This window comes from Chiroxiphia lanceolata, chromosome 1 (assembly GCF_009829145.1).
Source record: "Chiroxiphia lanceolata isolate bChiLan1 chromosome 1, bChiLan1.pri, whole genome shotgun sequence".
Classification (NCBI taxonomy): domain Eukaryota; kingdom Metazoa; phylum Chordata; class Aves; order Passeriformes; family Pipridae; genus Chiroxiphia; species Chiroxiphia lanceolata.
The window spans coordinates 8,234,117-8,261,978 of record NC_045637.1 but is presented as its reverse complement, the minus strand read 5'-3'; positions in this window follow the sequence as shown (position 1 = coordinate 8,261,978).

Below are 27,862 nucleotides of genomic sequence, written 5' to 3'. Positions count from 1 at the left end.
AATTGAATCGCACAAGTGACTACATTGAGGACCAGGGCTGCAGGTGGTTAACAGTATCAGTAGCTACCTGCTACCAATAGAGCTTCTACCTATGGATAATATCTGTAACCACCAGAAAATCAGTTCTCTTTTCTTCTTTTCTTTGTTTGAAACCTCAGGCTGTGTCTGTACTATGAAATTCAGTACTGGCAGGGAACATTAGTGGGTAATGGAAGTAACTGTCACCACTGCTAAATTGCCAGAATAGACCCCAGCATGGTTGTGACCAGGGTTGGAGACACGGACCAGATGGTAGATCAGGTTGATTCCCAACAGGAACCTCAGATGTCACTACCCTGATTTGAATGTTCATAGAGTTCAATAATATGAACCTAAATTTATCCCACATGCACTAGTTTCACACCAGAAGGAGATGCTCAGAGCCTGGAGAGGGATCACAGCTCAGCTGAGGAGCACCTGAAGGGCAGCACAAAGAAATTCCAGCTACTCCAACCAGTAATTTGGCTTCATCTGGAGCACAACTTAAATGTCTCTATCACACACATGAGGAATAAACAAGAGGAGTTAGAGATGTGTGCATGCCTGCAGGACTGTGATCTTATGGGCATCACAGGGATGTGGTGGGATGGCTCTTTTGACTGGAGTGTTGGAGTGGAAGGATACAGGCTCTTTGGGAAGGACAAACGGGGAACATGAGGAGGGGGTGTCACCTCCAGCTGGAGTGCATGGAGCTCTGTCTGGGAATGGAACTTACTGAGAGCTTATGGATCAGGATTAAAGGGAGGGCAGGGAGAGGTGATGGTGTGGTGGCTGTCTGCTGCAGGCCTGGTGACCAGGTGACCAAGAAGACTGAGGGGATGAGACACTGTACAGACAGACGAACTCATGTTCCCAAGACCTTGACCTTGTAGTGGACTTCATCAGAATGATATCTGTTGGAGGGACAACACAGCAGGGTATAAGCTGTCTGGGAGATTCCTGGAATGTATTGATAACAAAATCCTTCTTCAAGGGACAGAGGAGCCAATGATGAGAGGTGCTATGCTAGACCTTATTCTCACCAACAAGGAGGGGCTGTTGGGGAATGTGAAGCTCAAGGGCAGCGTTGGGTGCAATGACCATGAAATAGTGGAGTTCAAGATCCTTAGGGCAGCAAAGGAGGGTGCACAGCGAGCTCATTGCCCTGGACTACAGGGGAGCACACTTTGGCCTCTGCAGCAATCTGCTTGGTAGAGTGCTATGGGATAAAGCCCTGGCAAGAAGAGGAGTCTAAGAAAGCTGGTTAATCTTCAAAAATCACCTCCTCCAGTGCGTAATGGGGCCTACAAGAAGGTTGGAGAGCAACTTCTGACAAGGGCATGTAGAGATAGGACAAGAGAGAATGGATTTAAAACAAAAGAGATTAGATTTAGGATAGATATTAGGAAGAAATTCTTTACTGTAGAGTAGTGAGATACTGGCACAGGTTGCCCACAGAAGCTGTGGATGCTCCATTCCTGAAGGTGTTCAGGGCCAGACTGGATGGGGCTATGAGCAACCTTGTCTAGTGGTAGGTGTCATTGTCCATGGCCAGGGGGTGAAACTACATGATCTTTAAGATTCCTTCCAACCCAAACCATTCTATGATTCTATTAATGTAGGTTTTTCCATAGTCCAGTGCCAGAGAACTATCCAGACAGATTTAACTTCTTAGAATAGATGCAGCTTAAATTTTGGGGGGATGAAATGATAATAACAAAGCAGATAAAGAATTTGTTTTACATAATGTATCAGCAGAGTATGTTGTACATGACTTTAAAATATAATGTGCATTTCACTACTGACAACTATATATCTCATTGTAGAAATCTCACTTTTGTAATTAATGTTGCTTCATTTTCTACAGGGAAATATAGTTTGTGAATGGAAAGAGAAAAACCTTAATGAATCAATGTCAGTGTGTTCAAATGCTTGAAAAGCCTTCTCCTTTTGTGTTAGTGGAAGAAGTGAAAGTTGTGTAAATGACCCAAGCTAGTAATCCTATCACAAACTAACAAGGCCCTGTTTATCATCAAGGTTAAGATAACTGATATAAACCACTTTCAATATTTTGAAACTTTTGATATAAATCACATTTGTTTAAAATTCCTTTTAACATACTGATTTGATAAAACTTATTCTACCTGCCTGTGATTAATTTCCTAATGTAAAACTAGCAACAAGCAGGAAAAAAAAAATCTTTAATCTTAAAAGAGTGTTAAGTTATAATGTTTACTTTCTTGATCAGCATGCTAAGAGTTGTAAGATATGGTTCATATTCTGCTAAGAAACGGGAGATTACTAAAATAATCCTACTCTTTATAGTTTTCTGTCCATCATGAGAGAGCAGTCATTCCATGCTTCACTCACTGCTTGTGTTCAACTGTTTAAATATTAAGGAGTCACAGCAAAAGTGTGTCACCAGCAAAATATATGGCACTCAGGGAAGCTCCCTCAAGGCAGTCTGAAGTCTGGCAGTGTGCAAGCTGCCCCTTTGTAACTGCTGGCAGTGGTCTTTCTTGCGAAATGTGAGATTGCTTAGCTGTGTCTGAGAGGTGAGACAGGGCAGTATCTTGCATGTGACACAGAAGTGGTGAACCCATGGAGGAGAGAAGCAAAAGAGGAGAAATTAAAAGCTGGTTAATGCACCTCAATGATACACCGTTTATTTCAAAACTGGTGTAAGATCAGTCATCTTCCACCAAGTTATACACATGTACTGTGGTAGGGAAGTACTGTTAAAGATAAGTGAGACAAACTTAATGGAAGAAGTGTTCTGGCAGGTATCCTGTTGATTACATGGCACATCCAGACCACTGAAGATGTTGTCAACTGAGTGTTTGCTTTGTGGTAATGGAAAACTTGTCATCTCGAACACAAACCAGGAACTTAGAGGTTTACTAAAGATTCAGATATCACCAGTTTGCATTTTATCTGTTAAATAAAATTTCAGGACTTTGGGGCTTAAGAAAACCTCAGTAATTTTAAATATTTGCTAAAGGAATTCTGGTTCATTCCTCACTTGCTGAATTACTTTTTTCCCTCCCTTCTTAATGTCATCCCTGATTTGCTTTGGTTTGTGGGCTGGCTGTTGAAATGCTCTTATATGGACTTGAAGAATGTGATCTTCTACCAAGTCAAAGGTAAACCTTTCAATTACTTCAGGTAAGCAGACCCTCAGTTGTCACCTGGAGGTGAGAGTACCTCTCAAATCTGTGCCTGGGAAGAAATGAGAATGAAAACATGATTGAATGTCTCTGTTTCTGTCATGAAAGTCACATCTTAAAGGAGCTCAGCAATTGCATTTTACTTGACATTAAGAAAGAGACATTAACACTGTTGAAGTCCAGCCCTGAAGGATTGCTTATTATCAAAACACCATTCCATGTGGAAAGTTTGGAAGTGATTAGATATCTCCTTAATTTCCCATCTTTTCTCTAAATAAATGACTTCCTTTCTTTCTGAAACACAAGGGAAAAATGGTTTAACATTTTTCATCCCAAATTAGGAAATCTGAAGGAAAAGGCAAATTTTCAGCGTTAGACTCATTGCCTTTTACCTCAATCAAATCTTCATTTAAAATGACTGCACTCCATTTTGCTGTAAAACTGTGTGTCTTACAGAAAAAATATGTGCTTGATCTCACTAACAGTTAACTTTGTATACCTGAAGAACCATCAGGTTCTTGTAGGGATGGTGTTTCCTTTGGTCCAGAAGGAAGAGGTTAAGGGTATTAACATAGGTCATAAAGGTGCTTTCTTCCAAGAATCTGTACTAATGAGGCAGTTGTTCCAGACTGATTAGAATTGCAGTCATTACCTCACTCATTTGCCTTTGCAGAAGTGTTATTTTTAATTGGAAGAGACACTTGTGAAACCCCTCATCCCGTTCATTATGAAAGACCATTGTCACAAAGGAAATGGCAGCATGATGTATTCACAGGGCATCATGTGTGCTCCTGCTTTGTGCCAGCTCCATACTTGCCCTTCCAGTGAAGCAGACAGTTTTTTGAACACCCTGGTTGCTCAGTTGAAATGATAGGTGTGTAAGTGATGAGCACAAGGAGCCCTACGTGTCACATCAGCACTGACCCCTTAGCAGGAAAACTGATTATCAATTTTGAAATGCTCTTGAGGATGGTGCCTGCCTCTGGCTGCTGATTCTGTGCTGAAGAGGAAAGAGGAAACTAATGGGAAGGATTAGAGGGCAGGTGATGAATAGCTACTGAAATGGGACCCAGTCTGCACTCCTCCTATTACAGATACAGAAATGATTGTTTGTGCTCTCACAAAGGAGAGTTTTGTCCTGTCTGAGATTCTCAGTCCTACGTGCGTCAGTTTTGCGAAGACACACAGTGCTTTCTGTTGTGTGAGGAATGCATCAGGCAGTCCCCGTGGTGCAAGTTCTGTGGGTAAGCACAGCCAGGTGGAATCAATGCACACAGTGTCCTAAAGATAGGAACCTTGCTTTTGCAATACAGTTTTGAAAGAAATGCTTGGAACCTTGAAGAAATCCTTTGGTGACAGTCAGTGCTGCAGCATCTTGGAGCTCAGTTTTACATTTTGCAGTCCTGCATTCACAAGATGCATTTTACAGATCTGCCTCATATTACCCAGCACTCTCATTCTTTCTGGGCCATCAATTAAATATGTAAAGTTGATGTTCACTTTACTAATTTCAAATTTGAGTGTTCAATCCCTGAAAAGAAGATACGTCAGCCTTGAAGGCGTCTCCAGAAAAAGCCATTCTGCAAAGCTCTGAATCCCACAGTCATACTGAATCCCACTTAATTTGCTTTCCTTTCTCCAGCAAGTTTTCCTACAAAACTAAAGTATTTCAAATATTACTTACCTCCTGCCCTGCCTGAGGGATTTATTTCAGATGTTAGTACACCTAAATACTTAAATAGTTTTGTAGAAAGTAAGCTTACAACTTAACATTCTGGTTTTTGTAACAAACCAATTTTCTAACATCATGTTTTGCTGTGACTTTAAAAATTACTTGCCTTGTTCCAAATTACATTTCATGCCTTTTAATTTTTTTTCATGCCCTTTGGAAGGTTGCTATCCTTACTCCTCCTTTTAAGAGAGAATCCAGAATCCACCAAATCGGTGGAAAGTTCAGCAGAGAATGAATTAAAACCTTAGAATATTATTGAAAGCTCATCTATCTAGAAACACCCTTAGTAAAGAGATAAAGAAGATGCATTCTGAGACTTTGCATTCTGAGACTTTTATAAAACATACAGGCAGATACAATGGTATGGATTGTATTGATGTGATATGTATGCTTTTCATCAACTGTGATAAAATACCTTTATCAACATCTCTTGCTGTTCTTTTTCACATAACTATGGCACATTCGGAGGGTAAATCCTTTCTTTATTTTGAGATACCACAAACTGTCTATTACACTGGATGCCAAAAAAAAATAAGTGAAGAATAGATAACCTTAGGAAAACTGGTAGCTCCAGAGGACTTCTTTCTCTAAAACTAGGACCTGGGATGAATCTTCTCTTTTGAGAATTTGATCATTTCCTCTGAGTGTGAAGAGCTGATATGTTTTTTTTTCACAGACTTCTGATTAGACTGGGGTCAATATCTGTCTGAGATGACAGAATTTCTATATATACCTGTTCACACACAAATAGCTACTTGAGAGGCAAGTTTGTAAGTTCATTTCATAGCTAATGGAGGTCTCACCTAGATTCCACTGCTGAGATGGAGGCATCTCATTCCATGACAGATGTCCTACTGGCTCCCTCCTACCAATTCAAGCACATCCCATGTACTGTTAATCACATGAAGATGCCTCAGAGATTTTACAGCATTTGGAATAACTGAGTGGAGGTTAGGTGGAATACCCTAAAGATCCAAAAATAGTACCAGATTCTTACCTTTAAGAAAATTCAGCATTGAGTGGAAGAGGAGCTATGTCTGGATCACAAGTGATAGGACTTGTCTGGTTTATTATTACCTTCTTGTCACATCTTGGGTGACTGGAATGCCTTTTCCATCTATCTGTTCCTGCAGAAAGGCATAGTTCTCCCATAGCTCCTCATGAGGCTACATTTGAACAAATTAATGTGCCCTTTATGTTTAAATATCTTAATTCAAAGCTGAGTCCTATCACTTGGTGCTCTCTAGATTTCAGAAGGCTAAATTAGAAGAAAATTAATTCCTGCTGTTGTGATAGATTTCTGTTCTGGAAATATTACAGAATAGAAATCAAAACAGAAATTATTACCTCTGTGATGGCTTCAAGGTGACTGTCAATGCAATCTCTACCTGCATGCTAATTTCTGTCAGATAATTTCTAACAGACAAGCCTAGACCACTAAAGGAGACCTTTCATGTACCAAAATTAGATGAGATGAACCCAGTCTCACAGGTCTATTAAGAAGTCATACCTACTTGAGGAGTATCCTAATTACCACTTGGAATCACTGTGTGTGCACTGTGTCTAATAAATATGCATCAGTAGGACAGAGCATAAATACTCCTCACAGTGCAGTTTTGCTAAATTATTTTAATTACATTTGCAAACATATGTACTGGGAAGTAAATGTCTACCAACTGATAGTTCAGTTGTGCTTCTAAGATTTTCATGCTGTCCTGTTGTGTCCCTATCTAGTATCCCTTACCCAGGACCTTTTCTTGATGACCTAAAAATATTTAAAACCTTTTTCATAACTAATGGTCTTGTTTAGGTATGGTTTAAAGGAACAATTCTCTTCCAAACACTGGATTATTTTGTGTTAGTAATGAAGGGAGAATAATTTGTCATCTGCGCAGTACCAGTATGCAAGTCTTTCCTTCGTCTGTGAGTCATTTTCTGTTACTGTTTGAAAATAAATGTTGGAAGGAGACTGAGGAATGTAATGAACCTTCTAGGATTCCAGAAATACAGAAAACCTAAAGGCATGTGCATTCCTTAAAGTTTTAACCCTTTTGATTCATTATTCTCAAATAACTCACACACTTCTTTGGAAAAAGGAGTAGCAATTTGTGGTCAAGAATGAGAAAAGAAATCTAAGATCAATATTTATTTTATCACCCAGTATCATATCCTGGCCTGAGCACAGACCAGACTGGATCTAGAATGTGACTTCAAGCAGCTGCATTTATAGACAGCCTTTGGCAAACTTCTCCATAAACTTATTCAGGAAAGGTGGACTTAGCTTTGGAGTAATTGTCTATATAATGTCAGTAGGATGGGTCTCTGAAAAATTGGAGAGACTCTGTAATTTTTAAGAAGGAAGAGAAAAATCCTTCTCTGCAGGAATACCTGGCTGTTTGAGTCTAGATGGACCTATTAGCAAGAGCATGTGTTGTTGTAATCCCAGTTCTTGAGTCCACGTTCCTATCAGAAACCCAGGTTATTTAGTCGATACAGTTGGGCCCAGAATTTAAGCAAGCTTCAAAAATATGTCCAAAAAGGATCCTTTTAGCCAAGTACAATAGTAATTCTTTGACATTCTTGCTATTCTGTTCTGGTACACACCATGCATACCAAGGCCCTTCATCTACGAAGGAAATGGCAAATTCAGTTGAATACCATGAAGCGTATTTGCCAACATGAAGAATTCAATCAGGCTTATACTTAAAAAAAAAAAAAAATTAATTTAGCTGCAAAAAGGCTGGCTGGTACCATAGGGCTGTGTCAGAGCCCCACAGCCTGGTGACAAGATCTGCTGATGGTTAAAACTAAACTGGCAACTGTTAGTAAAAACTAAATTGGTAATTGAGTTTTCAGCCAACTTGTACTGGAGTTCTTGGTGAAAGCTTAGTTCTTATCAGTGTGTGCATTTTCTTTAATTGTGTTTTTATCAAACTGATACAAAACCATTGGAAAACACTGAAAAATCCCATAAATCAGGACTTGGACTTTTTCCAGCTGTGGCCTAGGATCAGTTCATTTCAGTAGAATAAAGGTTTAGTCTCTCTCATAGGTTGTTGACTCACAACATGAAGGTGCCAATTGATACTCATTGACTAGGAAGGTAATTTAGAGAAATAATTTTGACCTGACATCTAATCCTAGTGATGGATGCTCCCTCCCTGTAGAACCCAATTAATCTATGGATTTAAAAATATTGTCTAAGAAGTTTCACAATTCTCCCACCCACCAGCAAGGACAGATTATCTAAGGGTTAGTAAACAAGCACAAATTTCAGTAGAGCAATTCCTTAGTGAAATTTTCCTGGAGGAAAATTTATTATCTTCACAGCAGGCATAGGAATTGATGTACTTTTTATGAATGAAAAGAATCTATTTCAAAATATCTCTAAAGCCATGCATGGTTAGGTACTTTTTTCACTTTGTCCTGGTGAATTACAACATCACTTGTTTCTTTAGGAAAGAAGACACCTTGCCATAAAGACAGGTATTTCTTTTTGGTAAGAATTCTATACAAAAAGAGTAAAATGTTTATTGACAGACGGAGTACACTTCTTCAGTCTGAGTGTGGATGATAAAATATCCATTTTGTCTTGGTTGTACTATGCAGGAATTAATCAGAGTTCTATAATTCTCTTGAAGCACTATTTTTTTCAACCAGAGTGTAACTTCAAATGCTAAAATATTTTTTTATACTATAAAATCTTAACTGATTAGGTGGACCTTCCCTATGCCCCTTCATGGTGTACCTCAGGGCTGGGTTTCCTGTGTTAAACAAAGCCCTTCCCTTGCTTTGGCATCAGTCAATGCACTCAACTCTACTATTTAAACAAGCATAGCCATGAAGCTGCAGAGGTCTTTCCTGAATCATTTAGTGATAATTAATCTCAGAGGCATGTATTGCACCTCCAGAACATTTGAGAACAGACTAGTTGTAGTTATTTAACATTATAGCCAGACAACCGAGACATATATCCTTCCTTCTCTCTGGAACATTTTCCTCTAATCATTAGTTTAATGATTTATTATTAATGACTTATGATATTCACAAGCTCAAACCTAGCTCCCCATTGACGCTGTATCTCATCATCACTGCTTCCAACCCTGTATTTGTGTGATTTCAGGGTGGAAAATCAGAGAGAGACAGAGGAAGAGAAAAAGAGAGAGATTCTATTTAGTTGTAGATAGATAATAAAAATATGTATGTTTGTATGCAGAAGTAAATATACATGCACCTACATATACAAATATTAATTTTTAAAATTTTAAATTTCAAAAAGCTCTGCTTTCTTTAAAAGTTTAAATAAATAATGTAATCTGTGAACAATGGTACCACTTTTCAATGGTTCTCTTAACTAATATTAAATGTAACTGAAGGCATGGGAACACACCAAGGCCATTATTACTGTATCTGAACATCTGTTGTTGTATCAGCTTTTGGGTATCATTAATTTCTAACTTAGAGATTACAAAACATTACATTATTTTTAATGGCTCATCAAAATTATGGGCAATTGTTGTAAACATATCTGCTCTCCCAGGAGTGTAAGCACATCATGGTTTACACAGTCATCAAGGTAACAGAGTACTACAAAAATTTCAAAGGAGAATAAGGTTGATCTCCATATACCTGAAGAGTTCTTTCCACAGGGGGAAGAGAACGGAAGAAAAATGTTTTAAGTCTATCTCCTTTGACCAGCTTATTTAAGTCATTACCCTTGTAGGCTCTGTTGTAAATTAGATGTATTTAACAGTGACAAAATAGTCTTCTTTAATTTGATTTTCCCAAGTTCAACTTGGCCTCTGAACTGTTAAGGAAATCCAAGAAACCTGTAAAATTTGCACAAAGCTACCTGAAGTGAGGTTCATCTTACACACACATAATGGTGCTGGCCCTGTGAATCTAAGGTACAACTTTTAGAGCTCACAGTGCTTACAGAAGGCTTGAATAAAACATCCTAAGTACTCATGTGTCTACTGGTATATCACATTTACAGCTGTTAATCATGAATTTCAACAAGACGAGTGCAAGATCCTGTAATTGGGTTGAGACAGTCCCAAGTACAAGTACAGACTGGGTGGAGAACAGATTGAGAGCAGTGCTGAGGAGAAGAACTTGGGGGTGTTGGTGGATGAAAAGCTGGACATGGCTCCATAATATGCTCTCACAGCACAGAAAGCCAACTGTGTCCTGGGCTGCATCAAAAGCAGCATGGGCAGCGGGTCAAGGGAGGGGATTCTCCTCCTCTGCTCTACTCTTCTGAGACACCCACCTGGAGTACCGTGTCAATCTGGGGTCCCCCAATGTAAGAAGGGCATATGGACTTGTGGGAGCAAGTCCAGAGGAAGCCACAAAGATGATCAGGGGGCGGGAGAACCTCTCCTGTGAAGAGAGGCTGAGAAGTTGGAGTTGTTCAGCCTGGAGAAGAGAAGGTTTTCAGGAGAAAAAGGTTTACAAGAGAGCTGGAGCGGGACTTTTGACAAGGGCTGGTAGTGACAGGACAAGGGGTAATGGCTTTAAACTAAAAGAGAGTAGCTTTAGTTTAGATATAAGGAAGAAATCCTTTACTATGAGAGTGGTGAGGCACCAGAACAGATTGCCTAGAGAAACTGTGGCTGCCTCATTCCTGGAAGTGTTCAAGGTCTGGTTGAATGGGCCTTTGAGCAAGGTGTCTGTGCTCACAGTGGGAGAGTTGGAACAACATGATCTTTAAGGTCCCTTCCAATCCAAACCATTCTATTAGCTCTGCACTTGGCTTTCCGGTGAGCTATTGCATGTTGGATATGACACTTAGGGACAAGGTTTGATAATGGTTGGATTTAATTATCTTCTGTTTCTAAGATTCGGGATGAGGTCCAAGCGATAGGAATATGTTTTGCATTATTGGGTCTAACATTTATCTTCAGTGTCAGACTGTGAAATCATGTAAGGCTCCAACCCATTATTTTTTGAACTTCGAAGTGGACAGAGAGCTGTGCAACCCATACACGTGCTGGCCTGCACCATTCAGGGCTGGAACTCTTGCTCAGGCACTGCCCACAAAACCAAAACATGCATATGTCTTCTCTACTCTTTAATAATTTCTCTGTCTTTTCTCTTCATCCTCCTTATATTTCCCAATTTTCTCTCCCCTCTGTCCTCAGTTCTGGCAGAATGACGTATCTCCCTGTGATTGTGTACCATACAGGCTCCTCACCTGGCTCACTCCACTGTCTATCCACAACATTTCTGAGTGAGAAAATTGCATTGAGTCTGTTTCTATTATTTTCTGAGAAACAAGACTTTAAAGATTTTCTATGAGTGATTAAGTTACACTGACAACAAGATGAATTTCTAGAGTTTACTTGTTTTCTCACAAGCTAAAAACAATATTTAAGACTCCTGAAAATGGTAAACAGTTCGAGTGAAACAGGGTAACCTAAACCCAACATTACAACTATCTGTAGGAAACCCGCAGATACTCTGAGAGAAGTCTCCTGGGGTAAGGCCACCTGAACACCAAATAGAAAGAAAACAGACTTATAGTTTTATATTCTAATTTAGTCTGTGGTTTTTTTGGCAGCTCTCCCTCTTTCTCTCTGTAAGGTCTAAAGGAGAATCACTTTATCACAGAACCATAGAATCGTAGAAGGGTTTAAGCTGGAAGGGACCTTAAAGGTCATATAGTTCCAACCCCCTGCCACAGGCAAGGATGCCACTCATTAGATCAGTTTGTGCAGAGCTACATTCAACCTGGACTAAAACACTCCAGGGATGGGCATCCACAACTTCTCTGAGCAATGTGTTGCAGTGCCTCACCACCTTCATAGTAAAGAATTTTTTCCTAATATCTAGTTAAACCTACCCTTTTCACTTTGAAACCATTCCCCTTTGTCCTGTCACTACATGCCTTTGTAAAATCATGACTTTTCTGAATGCTCGTTGTGCTCATTAGTGACTGAATTTTGCTTCTGCTGCTTGTTTTACTGCTGTACTTGACAGGCTCCTGTGCCTGCTATGGGGCTTGCTTGCCTTACTGTAAATTAGAGTTGAAGGGACTGTGGATGTGGTGGAGAATGTGCTGGGATAGTTAATTTTCTTCATAGTAGATAATATGGGGCTACATTCTGGATTTATGCTGGAAACAAAGTTGGTAGTACAATGTTTTAGTTATTGCTGAGTAGTGTTTACACAGAGCCAAGGACTTTTTTGCTCCTCACTCAACCTCCTGGTGAGGAGGCTGAGGGGGAACAAGAAATTGGAAGGAACGGGACACAACCAGGACAGCTGACCCCAACTGACCCAAGGGATATCCCAGAGAATATGGTATCATGCTCAGCATATAAAGCTGGGGAAGAAGAACGAGGAGGACATTCAGAGGGATGATGTTTGTCTTCCCAAGTCATAGTTATGTGTGATGAAGTCCTGCTTCCCTGGAGGTGGCTGAACACCTGCCTATCCACGGGAATTGGTGAATGAATTCCTTGTTTTGTTTTATTTATGTGCACAGCTTTTGCTTTACATATTAAACTGCCTTTATATCAACCCACAAGCTTTTACACTTTTGTTTTTCTGATTGTCTCTCCCATCCCATCATAGGGGGAGCGAGTGGCTGTGTGGGGCTCAGTTGCCAACCAGGGTTAAACAATGACACTGAATGCTCAAGTAAGTACAAACTACTGTGGGACAGACATCTCTGAAGAAATCTTTTTTTTTTTTTTTTGCCTGTCAAGTGTTGTACTGCCTGTTACAAAAACAGCTCATGTTGAACTAGACTGAGGTTTACCATTACTAAGCCTTGGAGCTTGAAAGAGGACTTTGGTACTTCTCACAACAGGAATTGGATTAAAAGAACGTATTTCTCTTTTATTTTATGGCAGCTTACTTTCTAGTAATGCAAATAGTTCAAGAGCAAGTGCCTTCTTGGGAATATGGTGAAGGTTGGTACACACTGGGTTTTCTAAGCTAGGACTCAATGGAGAAAGGTAATGAAAACAGAGGGCTGCTTTAGAAATTCTCATCAGAATTTCTTATCACTCACCTGCATCAATTGGACCAGTGAGAGCCCAGTTCTGGGTTTATCAGTACAAGAGGGACATGGAACTCTTGCAGTGAGCCCAGCATAAGGCTACAAAGGTAATTAGGGGATGGAAGCCCTTTGCTTATGAGGAAAGAGATCTGATGATGTCCATCTTGCCATTTTATTCCTAACACTTGGATCTTCTCTGCAGGTTCCTTGACCTCACTTTGTTTAATGACGAAACTGGCTTTCAGAGAGATATGGACTATTTTCTCCCATTTCTCAAAAACCTCTTCTCCTGTGTTGCCCCATAGGCTGATGTCATCAAAATACTGCAGGTGTTGTGGAGCTCCACTGTGTTCAAGTACGGTCTGGATCAGTCCATGGTGAATGGTAGGACTGTGTTTCCCGCCCTCAGGAAGTTGATTCCAGGTGTATTGAACACTCCTGCAAGAGAAAGAAAACTGCGGCTTGTACTCTGCTGCCAAAGAGACAGAGAAAAATGCATAAATAATAACTGTGGCCCCACTTGTTTACCTTTGACTCAGTTCCCACTGAAGTTCCGGCATGGCCAGCACGGCAGCACTCAGCAGTGTGACTTCATCCAGGCCGTGTCAGCCTCCACTCTCCATTAGGCTTTCCCACTTGCCATATGGGACTGTCAAAGGGTGAATGAGTCCTGCTGACTTGGCTCACCAGTTGATTAATCAGCTTATGGATGGGAATCAGCTTGGTGCAATATTGTTGCCAGTGCCCTGCTGTGGTAGTGACTGGCACCCGTTATTCTTTGACTCTGAGTAACCCCACAACAGAAGGGTCCTCTGAGAGACCACAAAAGGCAGACATCTGTTTAATTTTCTCCATCTCCAGAGTAGCTATATCAAAAGTGATATAGAGTCCTTGAAATACCCTCTCTTAAGATAGACTGTGCCAAGGTTGCATGGAGCCTCTGGGCCAGTGACAATGGGGTGCTTCTGACACTCGTTCACAGTTAGATTGATTTCAGCTTCCAACAGTCAGATGCTGGGATCCCTCATCACTCCGGATATATGGATGGTATCTGCCCCATCATAGACAGATGGCATTAGGATGCACTATGCACCTGTGTCCATTACAGTCTTACATGCAGTAAGTGGTTACTATTTCATTTGAGTTCTGCTTTTTCCTCCTCATCTTCTTGTGACAGTCCTGTTTCAGAGTAACTTACCTCATCCGCTTCTTGCTCCTTCACCTTCTTAGTAGGAGTCACTTCCTTTACTAAACAAGCTGACTTTTGCACCCAGCATTTCTTCTTGTGTTTAGGGGCAACTGATGACCAACATGGGCTGTTTCTCTGGTTCATCTGCAGTGCCTATTGTGGGGGTTGGAAAAGTCACAGTACCTGTCATTTTGTCATCACATTCGGAGACCTTCTTTTCTCCCCAAGGGTACCAAGTAGTGTTGAACACGGCTTGGTGAGCATGGACCAGGCTCCAGCACACTGCAGTGGTTTGTGCCTCTCTGGAATTGCCAGGATGACAGCTTACTTTTTGCAAATATAAGTTTTTCAAAATTCTGCCCTTGTTCAGGGGTGAAGTTATAAAGCATTGAGTGTGTTCACCGTCCTACACACTTGCCCACACTACACCACACGTAACTATGCAGCCTTGGGGAAGATCTGTGTTACACACTTACACAGTTTTTTAAACTTAAACAAGAACCGCGATACATATACATGTTGGTTTGAACATCCCAAGAATATTCAAAAAGCTCAAAAGCTATTTTAACTGGCCTACAGGAGAAGAGGAAGGTGAAGGAGCAGAGACAGGAAAGTGTCCCTACTTTTTTTTCCCATAGACTTGCTCTCTGAGGAGTAAAGGTAAAGAATGTAATTATTAATAGTTCCTGAGAGATGGTTCCCAAAGAAGGGAGATGACAGCAATGCTAAGTACAAATACTAGATTAGTCTCATGACCAGTAATTTTATCATATCATAAGCCAGTGTTACACAGTATGGGAAAATGATAACTTTAATCCAGCCCCCAGAGATGATAAACAGCACAACAGGGAACATACATAACAAGTGAGGTGTAGATAATGCAACCCTGAGAAAAGCACAAGCACTAACAGAAAATAAATCAACTGTGTGACCAGTAACTATTAAACTAATACAATAAATGCTTATAGCAAATTTCTCTTAACATGGTCTGGTCAGATCTGCCATTACCTCAACCCTTCGTGCTCCCCATTGGGCCCCAAAAAAGGACTGTCATTGTTTAACCCAGTAGATAATTAAACACCACACACCACTGCTCCCTCTCTTCCCCTTGGTGGGAAGGGGGGAGAGAACCAGAAAAAAAGTAAAACTCGTGGATTGAGATAGAGCTTAATAGGACAGAACAGGAATGGAAAAATAATATAACAGAAGATAAAAGAATGTACAAAACAAGTGATGCAGAATGCAATTGCTCACCTGCTGACTGGTGCCCAGACAGTCCTTGAGCACTGATCAGCCCCTCCCAGCCAACTTCCCCCAGTCTTATTGTTGGCATGATGCCATATGGTATGGGATATCCCTTTGGCAAGTTGGGGTCAGCTGTCTTGACTGTGTCCCTTCCCAGCTTCTTGTACACTCCCAAGCTCCTCGTTGCCAGGGTAGTATGAGAAGCTGAAAAGTCCTTGATTTAGTGTAAACACTGATGTTGTTTTTATATTTTAATTCCTAAAAATTGATCAATTTTCTGTTTGTCTTATATTCATTTACTTATTTCTGGCTTCCTAGGGGATAGGGCTGAATGGGTATGCCAGGAAGAATGAAAGAATTTTATTCCTGAAGGGAATCCCTTTTTACAAAATTTATCATTTAAGACAAGCTACCATTGTGTGGTTTTTTTGTATTGTGTTTACTGACCTAGACATAAAATTGTGTAAGAAACTTTTCCCTTCTTCTGTCATATCCATTGAAGTCACACACATGTGCAGGCATACACTCAAACAGGGCAATTTCTTTTCAAAGGTGCTTAGACAGAATCTGAATATCTTACAGTCCAGGATGTATTTATCTGCACAACCCTCTGTGAAACTACTTAGTGCTATTATCTCTCCTTTCTCCCTCAATGGAAAGACAGTGCCCGTCCCACCAGAATATGTTGTAGGTACTAGCTTTGAGCTCTTTGTCTCTCTGTTGACCCACAAGAGCATCTAAAAAGCCACATTAAATTAGCTACCCAATTTCTGAAAGGCTAAAATTACGTGAGAGGACTCCCACTCACTGTTACTTTATAAACTGTATAAACTCATGTAGGAAGACTCTAATAAACTCTGATTTCCTCTGCTGTAGGTTAATGATTTAGCCACTAAATTACCTTCATTCTTTTTTTAGTATCTGACCTTGGATAGCATCTCTGGATTTTAGCACATTATAAATATTAAACATTATCAATATCCTTTTTTTGTATTGAAAAAATCTATAGACCTTTCAAAAGGTAGTCGACAGGTAATAAAATCTGGGCTAAATGAACCTAGCCATACTCTGCTTTTGATAATACAGTAAGGCAAACCTATCTCCATAGATTCATAGGATCACAGGATGATTCATATTGGAAGGGCTACTCTAGCCCAAACTGCTGACCAAAGCAGGGTCAGCTATGGTCTATGGTTCAGACAAGACTGTTCACGGATTTATGTAGTTTGGTCTTGAAAACCTCCAAGAATGGAGACTTCATGGTTCTGTTCAGAAATTCTGACCAGTAACAATCACTGCCTTTTTATAGACAAATTAGCCAAAGCTGCATCAGAAACAGCACAACTAACCAATTCTGTTTGCATAGTGATTCGTGTCCCCTGTACCCTAAATCCTCCCTGGTCCAACAGTTCCACCTTCCCTCCCATTTCCAGAGCAGACCAGGGTGGTATGAGCTGGGCCGTGGCCAATGCAGATGTGCAGGTTGGCTCTGTGTGCTCATGGCACATCTGGCTGCTGCCAGGCACTACCTATAATTCCCGACTCCTTTGCTCCATCTCACTGAGCTCTAATTCAAATCTTTCTATTCTACTCAGCTCCCAATTTCTGCACAACCTTAGGAATATAATATCTTTCAGACCTCTAGCCTTCTCCAAATTTGGTTGAAATTGGCTAGTAGTTTCAAAATTTAGGGAGAAGCCGAGACACTGATAGATAGAATGCAGGAATACATAAAGGTTCATTTCCTTAGGAAACAAGTCTGAAAATCCAATTATTGCATGATTTCTGTACGAGACTCCAGAACCTTGAAGCTGAGAAAATTTAGCAAGCAGAATCTTTCCTCAAACAAGCAGGCATTTAAAGTTTTTGGAACTAAAATGACATAATTTCCATCACAAATTTTTCTCTCAGCGGCATAGTAGTTAAATCAGTTTTTGCTGTTACGCAAAGACATTAATCCTATTTTAAATGCCTGTAGGCTTTTTAATCCAGCATCCCCAGTGTGATTACAGTAATTAAGTATGCCATGTAATGCTCCAATGAGCAAAGTATGATTTGTGGGTGTTACAATCGGGGTGTAACAGTGGGGAAAGGTAATATCTTTTATGAGACTAACTGATACTGTTGGGGGCTAAATCAAAGCTTTCAGCCACACAATTTTTTTCCCTTTTTTTTTTTTTCAGGTTTTTCACCTAGTTTAACAGTGACTGTGTGCTTCACACCTTTCTGAAATAATATCCATGTCTTTCCTAATGTTCAGAACCACTATGCTTAAAGATAGGAAAGACATGTTGAAAGCAATACAGCATTAAATGGTAGAAATACTAGAAGGAAAAGGATAAAATACGCACAGTCCTCTGTTCTCCAGGCTTCACAATGATCTAAGGATGCAAAGATAACTGCTGTGGACAATATGAAATTGCAGACAAAATATAATAAGGTTGAGTTAGAAATTACAGGTCTATTGAAGATATCTCATCTATTTAAAAAGAAGTCACATATTTTCCAGGTGAGTTGGGCAGAAGAACTAGTTTGCTTTTACTGCAAATTGAAAAGGAGAGGGAGAAGTTTAAAGAAAACTTAAAAGAGAACCTAAAGAGAAAAAGAGAGCTACTCTGTTAGAATTATGATGATCACAAGTATCTAATCAATAGAAAATACTTAGATTATTTTCAAACATAATGTTGCAAGTTTAATTCCTGTGTTCCGCATTTCAAAGGAATCAAAAACTACCTTAACTTAAATTTTCAATGACATCCTTGAACCCAAAAGTAAAATTAAAATATAAGTAAAAACTAAAAGAAAACACTAATTTAATTTTTAATAAAAATTAGAAATTAACAAAAAAAACAGTAACAAGTCTTTTTTACATTTTCGAGTAAAATATATATTGTTTTTTAGATACTGGTAGTCAGTCCTAGGGTTTCACTAGGAGGAAATCACTATTTCTGGATGATTTGATGACTGAGGACAGCCAGTCCACTATCAGAGGCTCTATTTCAGGTGGGCAAGTCAGGCTGCCTTCCAGAGAGGAAAAACAGTTGCTGGGCAAATACTGCTGGGCAGTATTTCATATGTGTTCTGTTCCTCAGTAACTTTGGATGGGAACAAGGCAACATGCTATAACCAGCTGGATGTTCCTTGTACTTCCAGTGGTTATTCCCTGGCCAAATTAGTGGATGTGTCTGGGCAGATATTCAGGCTACAGTTGACAGATAATGGCCTCCTTCATTGGAAACCAGGGCAGTGGAAGGAGATGGTACAATCCTGGGTTTTAGTCTGACTTGATGTTATGACATGGAACCAATGATCCATAACTGCTACATCCCCAGTGTCTAAGCCACTGCAGAAGGGCCAAGCCATTGTTACGCTCGTGAAAGCATCTTCTCTTTCCCTTATACCTGTCCGGTCTTCATTTTTCCTGATTTGAATTCCAATTTATCTGTTCTTATGAACTCATGACCCTTTTTGAGCACATTATGGTGGCCTGAGGAAAGAGTGGAGGTGTCATGAAGGACAAAGAAGGCAAATGATTGGGTGGAAGACACAAATGGGATCCCCTTTTTGATGTCCATGCCAGCTAAAGAAGTTCACAGAAATATGATGTCAGTTCTCAGCAGGAGCTGAAAATTACCAACTCATAAAGCCATCTGCTGAGCTGCTCCTGTGTTTGTTCTGCAGTCAGTGAGCTTGGGCCACCATCCTGATGTTTCCTCATTCTCACTATACTCTTGACTCCTCCACTGTGCAACAACCTAGAACTCCTGGAATGGACTATTTGCTCCTCTTTCTGACAGGCAGTGACTTGTAGGTCTATGCCCTGTCTTTGCACAACAAATGTTAAGTAAAGGTCAATACAGATGTCTAATAGTGGTTTCTCTCATTAGGCTGGAAGTAGCCATTTTATGGATGAGGTATGACTCTGTGGAGCAAACAATGGACCTGGTTTATGGCATGGGCTTTGGTGGCAGTAGCTCCCCCAGTTAGGACTGGCTGTTTCGGTCTTTTTTCTTTCTCATGTTGCAGTCCAACCTCTCCTCTCCCTTATCCCAATCTGTGCTGTCTCACTCCCCAAGCAATCATCACAGAACGCAGAGATATAATCTAAAACCTGAGGCTTTGATACACTGCTATAAGCCACAGGCTACAAACCCAAACTAGCTACAGGCCCAGAAGTGCCAGATCTGGGACAGCTGCTAGCTCTGTCTTTAATAGTGAAACTTGAAGAATATCCTAACTGCAGTATCTAAATGCAACCTAAATACAGAAATTTACCCTGATACACCAACTCACTCATGGTTAGCAACATGATTTTGAACTTGGCAAAGGTAGCTAAATCACTTTCTCACTTCTGAAAAATTTATCCTAAATCACAGGCCTTTTTCTCTGAAAGATATTACTTGAAGTGCCAGCTCCAGGCAGAGCTGAGGGGAGTAAGCAGGTTGTTAGTATCTGGCAAGAGAGGTGCCTGTCTGTCTCTTTTGTTGTGAAGAGTTTGTGACATGGTGTTAAATGAAGTCTCATTTTACAGTGTGTCACCTGTGGAGGGTTGACGCTGGCAGGATTCCAGGTGCCCAACAAACCACTCTGTCACTCCTGTCCTCAGTGGGACAGGGAAGAGTAAGCAGAAGAAAAGGCTCATGGGTTGAGATAAGGACAGGGAGAGATCCCTAAGCAATTACAGCCGTGGGCTTCCCGGAGGGTCATATCCTCCTCTGGGCATCCATCTACTCCAGCTGTGGGGTCCTCCACAGGCTGGAGCTGGATTGCTGCTCCCCCATGGACGTCCATGGGCTACAGGTGGATCTCTACACCCCTGTGGTCCTCCATGGGCTACAGGGACACAGCTGCCTCACCATGGTGTGCACTATAGGCTGCAGGGGGATCTCAGCTCTTTGCACCTCCTGCCCTTCCTTCTTTGCTATTGACTTGTTCCTCTTGTGCATTCTCACTCCTCTCTCTGGCTGCAGTTGCACACTTTTTCCCCCCTTTTTAAGTACATTATTCCAGAGGCACTACCACTGTCACTGATGGGCTCAGCCTTGGCCAGCAGCAGGTCTGTCCTGGAACCAGTGGACATGGGGGAATCTCCTGGCAGCTTCTCACAGCAGACACTCCTGAGCCCCCCCACTACCAAAATCTGGCCATGCAAACCCAGTACATCACCAAATGGTTTGGATTTTACCGTGAGAAAGAGGTTAGTCTATGTCCCATAGGAATTGCCTGGAAAAGGTCTCTTATTACAAAAATAAGAGGTCTGCTCTGAAAGATCCCTTCATCTAGATGTTTGAATAGATTACAGAAGAATGAATGGAAAGAAAGAGCTGTGCATGCTACAGTGATACAGAAACTTTATAGGTGAGTGGAGCACAAAATAGCAGTAACAAAAAGAGAGGAGAACTTTTTCAGCACATTTTACTTTTGCAGAGAGATTTCCTTATTCAAATACACACAAGGTGTGCATATAAACATTTCTTCGCACTGATACCTTGAGAGATCTTTAACCTTTCTTTCACAAGTTTAAATGTCTTGTCACAGCAATTTGAAAATTTAGTAGAGAAAACGACTCAATCACAGCATGTCTTGTAGCTTGTTCTCTGCTGCAGTGAACTCCAGATCGTAGTATTCCTCTGTGTTACAAGTCTTAGCACAGCCTCTCAGACCTTGTTTGTTTGGGCTTTTTTACTGTTTGGTTACAGAGAAGCCACATGTTTCAGATACTGTAGCAATCTGAAAGGAAATATTTTATAATGACACAAGGAATTCCATGTGATGGTAAATTGGATTTGATGCATTTATAAATGAAATTAATTATTTTATACTTGAAGGCTGAAAGCTCAGTCTGGTATATGAAAACCAAACCACACTGTCATCCTTACCCAAACCGGGTTGGAAAAATCTCTCCGTATCCATGGACTGTACAGGAAGAGGTAGTGGATTCCACATGCAGTAACAGAAACTGTGGTAGGTAACTAGGAAACACTTTTGAAGAAAAGGACATAAGTACTCACAAAAGCTGGCACAAGACGGAATGTCCTTCACTGTAGGGGTTTATAGAGTGTAGTCAAAAATCTGGCATGAATAATGGAGGTGTGGGAAACTGTAACATACCATGGAAATTATCTAAGTGATCTCTCGATCCCACCTGGCCCCATTATCTGTGATATGGGTTATTAATAATGAAGGCTCCCCAGCCTTAATAAACATCCCTCTGTAACAAAAACCTATAGTAAAGCTTCAATCACACCTGGACTTACTGCTGTATCTTCAGACAGTATCATCAGTTTCACTCTTTTCTCTTTGGTAGTTAGTTTTTGTACCAAGTAGCCATTTCTTTTCTTGAATTGGTGTTGTGTTTCATGGTGCCTTTCCATCTCATTCTATATAATTTTTTTCCTCACTAGTGTTTATTTCCCACTTGTACTCTGATTTTTGTTATACAACTTGCAGCATAAAGCAGCCTCTATTTTACGTTTCACCCATGTTATATACTTACTTCCTTACACTAAGAAGAAACAAAGCCTTTCCATTCTTGTAGGTGAAATTGAAAAAAGTGGAACACTAAAAGTTTTATGGGAATGTGCCCAGTAACAGAACATCTTCACATCATACCCTGCAAGTAAAACTCCCACTAAACTGCACGCTAGGGGACTGACATGTATAATATAGGACATAAGAATTATGCTGAGAGGGCATAGATCTCCTCTTCAATCACTGACTTCCAGAATGCAACTCAAATGTGCTTCGGGTTAGAAGGGACTCTGCCCATCAATTGCATCCTTGCACTCCAGAGGGTCTATGCATTCCTGCTTGGGCTATACTGGCTCCTTTCACTATGCTCCTTAAATTTTGCTTTTTCTTCCTTTGATATTTTTCCCATAGAGCACAGGATTTTCCAGGGGAGTTTCACTTTCATGTACTTTAGTCATAGTCAAAACACAAGGTAGGAAAATTTCAGGGTCACTGCCAAGGACTTGGTACCCAGTTCCCATGAGAAATCAGTAGGAACAGGAATATTACTGCACTTCCTTACTATATGTTTGAACTTCGAGAATTTTTTCTTTTCTCTTGGTCTTCATAGCTCTATTGAAACTTACTCAGTACATAGTGAAGTTCAAAGATCTTTTTCTTGGAACCTGAAGACCATCAAGACAGTGTCTAATTATCATTGCACTGAGAGAAAATTGGCAGGATATATTCCAAACTCTTTAAATATCCAGCCATAATATTTGACCTGCTGACTCTCTGTGTAAATGGATTTGACAGTCTAAGCTAACCTTTACAAAAAGAGAGATTTTCATGTCTTTTAAACTTGCCATTCTTTTAATTTAATTGACTGACCCTGTTCTCATATTAGGGGATACACTACGAACCTACCTCCCAGGAGAACCTGCAACTCTTGCTGACATTCCAGTCACAGGCTGTTAGACTCCACCAGGAATATGAAAACAGCGGTGATGTGCCTCCACACTGAATGTGGCAATTGCTTTTCTTGAGGCCTGTAACACATCAAACAAATTATTTTCCATAAGTGTGAGATTTTTTTGTCATCATCGATGACAGTGTAACCAGACACCAATAACAGGAAGCAATGTATAGAAAGATTTTGTGCAGACAACAAATTCCTGGTATTTTTATGGCCTGTGCAGAAATTTAGCTGATGCTCCCCACTGAAGTGTTGGTCATAAGTCAGGATTTTCTAGTGCACTGGCCCAAAATGTTCTAATAGAAAAAGATAATTAAACTCCCAAACAGTTTATTGCCTACTGCTCTGAAATGTGACCCTAATATACAGCAAACAAGAACCTGGCAATAAAGAAGTGTGAATTTAATACTCAAGGAAAAAAGGAAAAAAAAAAAGACAAACTACATTTAATTTTATATTGTAGCGTCACTTTAGCTTGGGAAATTTGGGTGGCATTTTTGAGTTATTCTGGCCACTTTCAGTCATACAGGCATATACGGTCAGATAATTCCTTGGCATCCTCTGTGTTGTCCAAAATATTTGGGTGGTGATAAAAAATCTACTTCAAGAAATGATGTCAGGAAATAAGTAACGTCTAATAAGAAGAAAGGCATTTTCAAGTAGGGTTTTTTATAACCCTACTGCCAGGAATGGGCTCTTTTGGTTCCTCCCCTCTGCCCTACACTGAAGGATTTATATTATTTATTTTCTTAAACTAAAAGTTCAAGACCATTAAGGAACTGCAGTTCATCTTTAAGATGAATTGCAAACCAGCTGTGCAGTATTTCACATTAATGATCCCGTGCCTACTGAACAGCATGCAGAGAAGCAGGATACTAGTTCTCTCTTTGCTAAACACAGCAAAATAGTGCAATCTAGAATCCAATTAGCATTGATAGAAATGTACAGTGATTCCAGGTGTCTAAACTATAAACCACAAAGAACTTAATCAAGAAATTTAAACCTTTCCAGACTGCAGCTGAGTTCTACACAAGTCGCAACTTGAAGGTTTACCAGTCAGAGTTCAGTTACAGGTCTGCTGTAAACAGTTGCCTAATGAAATAGTGAACATTTAAAACTCCTGCTACTTGAGTTTTACAGGAGACCACATCTATCACTAGGCAGTTATGTTTTCCAGGAAAAGATGTCTGCTATGCTAGGAATTATTTCAGCCTTTAATGAATTTCTTATTTGAATTATTAATGTGCACCCAGTGTGGATTGTAACATCATGTGTAACAGACAAAATCTGGCTTTTAAATGATCAGTGGTTAACAAATAGCTTTTAGGCTGATTAATGAGAGCTAAGGAAAGCATTGTGTCTTGCCCTGTGTCTAGTAGGAGGTGGGATAAAATAGGCGGAAGAGCATATCCTCATGCCAGACACAGAACTTTGGCTGCTAAAGCAAGATCATACTGGCCAGGGACTGAAGAAATGCCTTTACAGTGTGATCATAGTGATGTTAAATCAGAATTACATTTTTATCTTGTTTTGTTTCCAATTAAAAGTGGCTAAGAACCTCCACAAAATGTTAAGATAAAGTGAGAGAAGTCTCTTACTTTTTTAAAAAAAATGTAGACAAGGAAAAAGAAAACTACCCTGGTTTTCTATTCCTTCTGAGCTGAACTATTATGTTTAACAGGAAATGCATCTGTAAAGCATCGAGCAATTCTTTGTTGCGCATATGTGGTTAGAAGGTCATATAACAATACTGAGTCTGTAGGTCATTCAAAAGAATGAATACAAGGAGGTAACTCCTGTGGATATGTCTGTCCATGAGGGAATATAAGGAGGGGAAAGCAGATTTCCTGTTAGGTGCCCCTTATCCTTGTACTTCTGTTTCTTGAAGTTCACTGAGAACTGAGTTGCAACCATCTGCCAAGAATAACAGCATGACTCTCAGACAACTATTTCTTTTAAGGGCAATAAAAGACAAAGATTTTTGTCTTTTAGACAAGAATCTAATAAAAGACTCTTGGTTTTGCAACACAATTGCTTATTAGTACTTCTAGCATATATAGCAGGCCAGATAGTTAACCAGACATTTGACTTCCCTATTATTAACATCAACTTCTTCCTGCTTCAAATCCTTTTTGGCCCTCTAATAACAATTTTCTCTCAGAATACAGTGAGAAAATCCCTGACTCTTTCAGATGTATGAGATCTTTTCCTAAGAAGGAGAGTTAACTGGAAGTCAGAAGGAAATCAGCCGTCACTAACAAGGAAGGGCTGCTTATGAAGTTGTCAATATTTGGTTGTTTCCACTATTTAACCAGATCATGCTATTGATAAACATAAGGGAAAATCTGTGGCAAAAGAGATGTTTTGGAAGAGATGAAGGGTGATACATAGATACAGGTACCAAAACCATTCTGACCAGTACATCCATTTCAAGTGAGGAGTAGTTCACCACGTCTCAGCGCTCTACCAGACCAGGAAAAGGTTGCGATGCTGGTTAGACTTTCCTGGTGACCTCTGTGGACAACCAAGATACTCCATTCACCTTCAATAGGAACAGCTTGATTCTGTGCAAGACTTCTTTGAGGTCTCCATGCCCACATCCCCTATGCACAGCAGGATGCTCTGCAGGCAAACTTTGTCACTTGTACACAACAGCCATCTGGCAGCTGAAGCTTCCATTCCCCGTATAGACTGTTTTAGAGGGAAATTAGTAACTTAAAATAGAAAATGCTTTCTTTGGAGAAAATTGCAGAGAAATGTCAACCAGTTTGTGATCACTAGATTGTGGGGAAAACATAACTAAAACAAATAATAGTTTCTCTAAAAGTTTTTTAAATCATCTAGTGCGTGCATTGATTCCTGCTTTCATCACACTGCTTTAGATGTAATAGGTTTGCTTTTCAGTGATTAAATCTCACAACCCTTTTATTTGACTCTGCTGAGGTTCTGGGAAGCTCAGGGACTGTTCAATAACAGTTCTCATGCATTCCTTAGCAGTGGTCCACGTGCCTCCTTGCCCTATCTCTGACTGTGTCCCCAAAGACCAATGCTCTTAACACCCTCTTACCTGAAATGCCCACCACTCATCATGCCAAAAAAATTAACTTTCTAAAAAGGGATTTACAAGTCCTTTCTGAGCTTGGCTCTCCTACAGTAGGAAACGTCTCAGCATCATCAGGCCAACAGAAGTGTCCTGAATGCCCTACTTGAACCAAGAGATCTACCTCTTTGAAGACCCCCAAAAGAGGTATTTACAGAACTTGCAGCACTGCAAGTGTCCCTGGAAAGCAGCGCTACCTGTGCTGCTGGTGTTCGTTGGTGATATTTGTTCTCCAGTAAACCTAATTTTTCAACTCTCTCTCTCTTCTGACATGCACTTGCACAGCCTCCCTGCCCCTTCCTGTGGGATGCATGAAGGGCACACGTGAGACCAGAGGGCATCTGAGCCTGTGCCAAAGCAGGAACATGAGCCCTGTCCAGAGTCCAGACATGATTATCTGCTCATCACCTGGGGAGCCATCACTATCCACCAACCGAGCTGACTTTAAACTGCTCCTGACAGTTTAATTTCTCTGAGGGATGTCTTTAATGGACAGCCTCTGCATATCTCCTATTGACTTTTATGAAGGGCATCACACTCCTGTTCTTTTTCTCAGGAAGTGAGAAGCTATAATGGAGGAACAAAACTATTCAGATAAACAAAACATGAAGAATCTTCTGTAGATAACTAGGTTTTTGTCATTAAAAGAAAAAAAAAATGAGAGAATGTGTACAAGCCACACAAAAAAAACACTTGAAGCAACTCAGTGGTAAATCATCACAGTCCCCATTTACATGTCAATATTTTCTTTAGAATTCTGGTGACACAACAGGGATGAAGCTGACATTCAAAAAAAACAGTGAAACATGGAACATGGCAAAAGGGATGCTCTGTAGAGCAAAGCAAGAGGAAAGTGTCATGTTTGGTTGATTTGAAAGAGGTGTAGCAGGAAGAGCGTAGAGCAGATTTCAGTAACCCAAATGAAGATGTGCAGAGTTTATATAAAATACTAAAGAGTCTGAAAAACGTCTCTCTCCTGACACAGGGAAACAAAGATACCATCAAGAGAGTGTACCACATTAAAGCTTGACACGGAAAATAGTGGATTTCTTCATAGGCTTTAATTAACTGTTTAAGAAATTACAATGATTATACTCCCTCTTTCCCTTTTTTCTGTCTGCTTCATCTCTGGGGTCATGTATTGTCCACTCCATTGTGTTTTACTTACTTTATCAGGCCCTGTTTCTCCTGGGAAGAAACACTCCAAATAAAGGGTGCTTTACATGGGAAAGATGTTAACTCTCAGCAAAACATGAACATGATGCTTGGGTGTGGAAGGGAATATTTTTTTTCTGCAGTCAAAGGTTCATTTATGTACCTGCCATGCAACTACCATGCAGGAAGAGAACAACACAAGCAATGGAGCTCACTTTTGTGGTCGTGCTCCTGACCCAGGCACACCTGTCAACAGCTTCAAAAAGAGGGGCTGCATTTCATGAGATCCTCTTTTTAGACCATGAGTAATTTCTCTTTACTTTGTAGTTTCGCAGATATTTAGTCTTCAGACAAAATGTTCCCGAAATGTGGAAGTCCAAGAAAATATTGGAGATCAAACTAAGACAAGTGAGTAGGATTCAATTTACGTTCAACTCGACTTCCCACAGCAGAGCCAAGAGAGGTAATGGAGGAAAAATGTGAAATGCAGAGAAGCTTTCTTCATGCCATGAACAGAAGAGTTATAACCAGAACAATTATTACTCTTACATTTTCTCTTGAGGATCTGTGCTGATTGGCATTAACTAGCACAAGTAGCAGCCATGCTCAAGTATGTATGGAATTGTAACATCTGAGGATTTTTAGATGCTTCAGTGAAAGATGGGCTGGAAGGATTGAGGATAAGACAAAGAGGAGCGCAAAACTGGTGGTGACGCAAGTCATTACACAGTTACTATTGACTTCTCTGTCAGATTAAATCTGTTACACAGCAGAGGCAAAAACAGTCCTGTCATATTACATATTTTTAACTGAACAAAAACC